This window comes from Panicum virgatum, chromosome 4K, assembly GCF_016808335.1.
Source record: "Panicum virgatum strain AP13 chromosome 4K, P.virgatum_v5, whole genome shotgun sequence".
NCBI lineage: Eukaryota > Viridiplantae > Streptophyta > Magnoliopsida > Poales > Poaceae > Panicum > Panicum virgatum.
The window spans coordinates 37,332,546-37,338,545 of NC_053139.1; positions in this window are offsets into that span (position 1 = coordinate 37,332,546).

Genomic DNA, 6,000 nt, shown 5'->3' on the forward strand with positions numbered 1-6,000 from the left:
AGAGATGCATGATTAGGACGGAGTCGATAACAGAAGCAAAATTTCCTCTGAATAATTCTGATGCAGAATCCCACAACCGCTTCTTGGAAACTCTGAATGATATGAAATTATGAATACATGGATGGAAGCTCTAGCTTCTGAGTTGTTGACTGAACACGGAATTGTTCCCTCTCTCATTAGCTTGTGGTAGCACGACACTAATAACGAAAAGAAAGCAGGGTTTTCATTGCCCTGGAGAACCTGATGGAAGGTTTCAGAATATGGAAGCAGTTCATTCATATAATGTCGCAACAAATATAATGGGACACTGATTAACAAGAAGAGAATCTCTCTGCTAATTGGTTTGGTTAGGTCGTTAGCTCGCAACTTGCTCGTCTCTCTGCCGGTTCAAGCCGTTTAATTAGCATGTAGTCTACTCGTGCACGTCGCATCAGCTGAACCGAAATATGATTCTTTGCCGGAACGGCTGCCACAAGATGGATCATCAGGCCTCACATGGTAGATAGAGCGGCATGGCACGCATGATTCAGTTATAACGGCAGCCGGCCGGTTAGTCTGCGGCGTCTTTGCTTATTGACTGGTTGTGTTGCTGAGAGAAGCTAATTAAGAACGCCCTGATCAAATAAATCCTTGCACGATGCGCCGCGGATTCGATCGCCATGATATGATGATAGACACTGCACAATCATCTATGCTCGAGCGGTTGCATCGATTTAGATTAATTATACACTAGAGAGTTAATCAAACGTCCAGCAGAAATGAGGCTCCACATTAAGGAGTAGTAGGAGAGCTCAACACCGAACGCTGCGAAGTATAAACAAGCTACATGTTTGTTTGGATGAACTAAAGTTGAATGCTAAACTTTAGCAAATAATAGCACTCATACAGATGCGAAAGTTTTTATTCTTAGCTAAAAGCTAGCCCATCCTGTTAGCACTATATCTGTATATCTGGATAAGCTAGCGCTAAAGTATTAGCACTTTCGCCCATTAACACTTTGATCCGCCCAATTATTATTACTGTCTGAATTCTTCAACAGTTCAACTTACGAGCTTATAAAAATTCATCTCAGCAAAGCACATACATGATTGGGCAGTCTAGAAGATAACGGAGAAAACCACAAACCGGTATAGCAGGACGGAGCTTCGTTCACCGTGGACGCCGTCGCCGTGGTTCCACCCGACAGGCATATCCCCAAAGTATCCGCTAAAGCTTAATCTACTCCGTAATGGCGTTGAGGGGAGCAGGGAGGACGACGCCGAGCTACGCTTTCGGCCAGAACACTGCGCTTTGTTAGCTTACTAGCTTAGGCCGTGTTTAGTTCGGTAGGGTGTAAACGCAAAAAAAAAATTTGCGTTTCGAATCTTCCCAATTTGAAGCACTAAATGAAGTTTATTTACAAAATTTTTTGCACAGATGGGTTGTAAATCGCGAGACGAATCTAATGGTGCTAATTAATTCATGATTAATCAATAATTAGCAGATGATTACTGTAACATCATTGTTGCAAATCATGGATTAAGTAGGCTCATTAGATTCGTCTCGCGATTTACAGTCCATCCATACAAAAAATTTTATAAATAGACTTCATTTAGTACTTCAAATTAGCAAGATTCATTTTCACTTTAATGCGTTAACAATTTTTTTGTATTTACGGGATGGAACTAAACACACCCTTAGTTTAGTGGCGGTCAAATCGGGGCATGATCCTCTGAACCCCTCGCCCTCGATCCCCCATCGCCCGGCTCAATTGTCTACTACCCCTCTTGCCCCTTTTCTTGTCCTAGGGTTCCGAGCGGTTGGTTGGTTCGTGCGCGGGGGGCGGAGCAACGAGCAAGAACATCTCCTCGTGCCCGGCCACTACCTAGGGCTCGCTGCCGTTCCCACTACATACCTGCCTTGACCGAAATGCCCCTCCGTCAGGGCTCGCCAGAAGCTCCAAAGCCGAGAGATGGTGGCGAGGCCTAGACCTGTATTGTATGGGCATGGGGGCTTGATTTCCTGGGGCGATTCTGTAACGGATTGCAAAATTAAAACTCTAAATTAAATATAATGGACGTCATTTGAACACATCGGACGCATTACCTTAATTGTTTAATTTGGCGATCCTTTCTAAACCCACGGCCCGATCGAAACAACACCGGTAGTCCCACGCAAAGATGGACGCAGATGGTACAAGCACGACACAATACTTAAAAATATATAAACGAAAATAATATGAAACACTTATTTTACAAGCCGAGTTCCAAATATACATAAAGGGTACAAAAACGAAATAACTTTTACAAAACAACACAAGGGTAGCCAATATTCAAATGAAAAGTTTCTACACCTAACTTTACTCCACCCTATCCAGCCTGCACCCAACCGGTCAGACTGGTTCCTTAAACCGGTCAGACCGGTTGCCACTACCTGATCCACACCACTGGTCAGACCGGTCACCCTAACCGGTCAGACCGGTCCTCGCAAAACAGAAGGGTTGCACATACAGCCCTCAAGGTTGCAACCCGACAACTTCCTAGCCTAGGGGTCTCGCTCCACCACTTCCCACCCCTCTGCATCTCGGCGGATGAACTTGACACAGCAGGGGCAGAAGTCAACATCCGTATGGCCTGAAATGATTGTGGCAACAAACCCTGAGTATACTAATACTCACCAAGACTTACCCGATCAGTGGGTATAACTTAGCCCACCTACCTAGACATGCAAGGCTTTTGGCTAATGACTTATTTTGCTGAAAACAGTGACTAAAGTACTTCCTTAAATTCCATATTTTAGCTCCAGATTCTATATAAATTTACTCTATTCTAATATTTGCACGGATCAACTATATCAAACATTGTGGTGCAATCAATAATAACTCAATGTTTTTATCATCATAGATATATAAATATACTCATTATCTCATCATAATACTACGATGCGACGCAGTGATCAAGGTGCTCATATCCGAGAGCGACTGACAGCGAATCGACCCGATTTAACCTTGCAAGGTGGACCTAACCAACACGGCACGTATTTGCCCCGTCGGACTATACATGCCAACCATTCCCCTCCCCGCCTCGAACTACATGAACCAACCCAACGACATATGGTCAGTCGAGCTCAACGTGAGACCACCAAACGTAAACAATGCATCCCCATTTCTCCGCAACTACTCGACTACCCAGGAGTTGGGTGCTGGTTCTTGTACTTTCGAAGCAAGGCAGTACTCGGCTTACCGGTTTCGACTACCTCCTACTCCCGGTATGCGGTTAGTATAAATTCAAACATGATCAGCAGGGCCAACACCGGTACGGTCCTTAACCGACTCAGACGGGACTAAGACACCCAGAAACACTGTCCTGCTGCCATACCTACATATTCTCATCATTCCCGTCCGGTCTCAATTCTCCATTCCTTACATATCCAATTCAACAACTCATATCCTGAAATATTAATATATCTTGTATCTCGCGAGTAACCGGAAATTACTTGACTTCTAATCATCCTATTTCTCGCGAGTGACCAGAGATCACTCATCTTCTACCGAGAACCATTAACCATAGCACTTCTATCGTCCTATACATACTAGTATAACTCAAGGGAACCTAGGAATCATGCAACTAGGGTTCCAATCAACTCCTGAAACGTAATGCACACGTAATAAATACATATATAGGTGTCATAATTTCAAATAATAGGATGTGCAACGGGGCTTGCCTTGCGTCTGCTACTCAGTGCTATGGTGAATTGGGCCTTGGGCCAGCTCCCCAAGATCCTCCTGTTGCGGGGCTTGCCCCTGCAGCTCCTGTGGCTCCGCAACCACCTCGTATATCACCTCCTCCGCGGCGGCTGCTACACGTATGCATATGCATATGACATGAGCGAATGCATGCATGATTTATAAAAATTATAAGTAACCAATAACCAAATCAATTTCGATCTATTTTCACTAACCAACCCTGATTTAACCCTCTCAGCCCTGCTAGCACAGGTCAGACCGGTATACCAAACCGGTCAGACCGGTCTGGCCTGTGTGCAACTCGAGATCAAAAAATCCGGAGTATCTGGACGTATTCTCGGAGTATCCAGACTCCCAAGTCCGGAGAATCCGGACCTTAACCCAGAATGCCTAAACCATCACAAACCCGGAGTATCCGAACCAATGGCCGGACTGTCCGGACCCCTACCGGTCAGACCGGTCTCTCTGACCGGTCAGACCGGTCCTACCCAGAACAAAAGCAAAAATCCATGTCGTGGTGAAATCCGGCCACTAATCCTAAAACCCTACTAGGAACCAGTTTAGGGATACATTGGAACGTATTTGACCGGAGGAAATCACCTAAAACCATCTAGAAGAGGAGATCGACCATCCCTAGCAAAATACCTTGAATGAGCCTCTTCCCCACGAAAAACTTGGATTCCACTTCACTCTGGGAGGGAGCACATGGAAGAGATGATCCACCACGCCGGATTGAAGCTTCCCTCGGCCTTGGATCGAGTGGAAAAAGAGGATTGCAAAGTTTAGGGTTTGGAGAGAGGAGGAGCTCGAGAGAGAGCTCGGGCTGGCATGAGAGTTGGTGAGGATGAGTGATCTGGTGGAGAGAGAGAAGAGTGTGATATCAATGATGTGGGCCCAAAACGGTTGACCCAGGTTCGACCGGTCAGACCGGTTGTCTCGACCGGTCAGACCGGTCCGGCCCAGGCTGACAGGAATTTTTGCTAACTCATGGTTTAGGGTTTAGGTTCGAAACTAATGCCCCGGATTAAACTTAATTAAAGTTGATTAACACCTGGGTGTTACAACCCTTCCCCCTAAAAGAAATCTCGTCCCGAGATTTAATGGAGGTGCTAAATGGAAAGTAAGAAATTGGTGTGTACCTCGATAGGCTTGTAGCAATTCCAGACATTTAGTCCGAACAAATTCCTCCGTCTCCCATGTAGCTTGCTCGGAGTGATTACTGCATTGCACCTTATAGAAGTTGCTAGTTTGATTTCGTGTAACTGGGGTCTTGAAATCAACAATTCTCTCCGGGTGCTCGGGATACACAAGATCGGGCTCCAATTGTAACTCCTCTATATCAACAATCTTGGTGGGAACACGGAGGCACTTTCTGAGCTGAGAGACATGGAATATATTATGAACCGCGGATAAGTGGGCAGGGAGTTCCAGACGGTATGCCGCTGGCCCACACCGCTCAAAGATAGGAAAAGGCCCGACATAGCGAGGGGCGAGCTTTCCCTTCACACCGAATCGTTGGACTCCTTTCATTGGAGATACCCGCAAGTAAACATGGTCTCCCACTTGGAATGAGACGGACTGACGTTTCTTGTCCGCATAACTTTTCTATCGAGATTGGGCTATTTTCAAATTCTCCTGTATGAATCGGACTTGTTCTTCTGCCTCACTGACCATCTCAGGGCCGAACACATTCCTTTCCCCGGCTTCTAACCAATTTACTGGAGTTCTACACCTTCGCCCATATAGTGCCTCAAAAGAGGCCATTCTGATGCTTTCTTGATAACTGTTGTTATAAGAAAATTCCGCTAACGGCAGGCATTCATCCCATTTCTTGCCGTAAGAGAGCACACAAGCTCTAAGCATATCCTCCAGAATTTGATTGATTCGCTCAGTTTGACCATCTGTCTGTGGGTAATAGGCTGAGCTGCGAATAAGCTGTGTACCCAGAGATGCCTGCAAGTGTTCCCAGAAATGCGCAATGAACTGTGAGCCTCTGTCTGATATGATTATCTTGGGTACACCATGAAGACTCACAATCCGAGACATATATATCTCAGCATATTGGTGTGATGAATAACGGGTCTTTACTGGAAGAAAATGAGCAGATTTAGTGAGGCGGTCAATGATAACCCAAATAGTGTCATATCCCTTTGACGTGGGAGGCAACCCAACAATGAAGTCCATACTAATATCCTCCCATTTCCATGAAGGAATATCCAAAGGCTGCAGCATGCCAGCAGGTCTGAGATGACTTGCTTTGACCCTTTGACAGATAT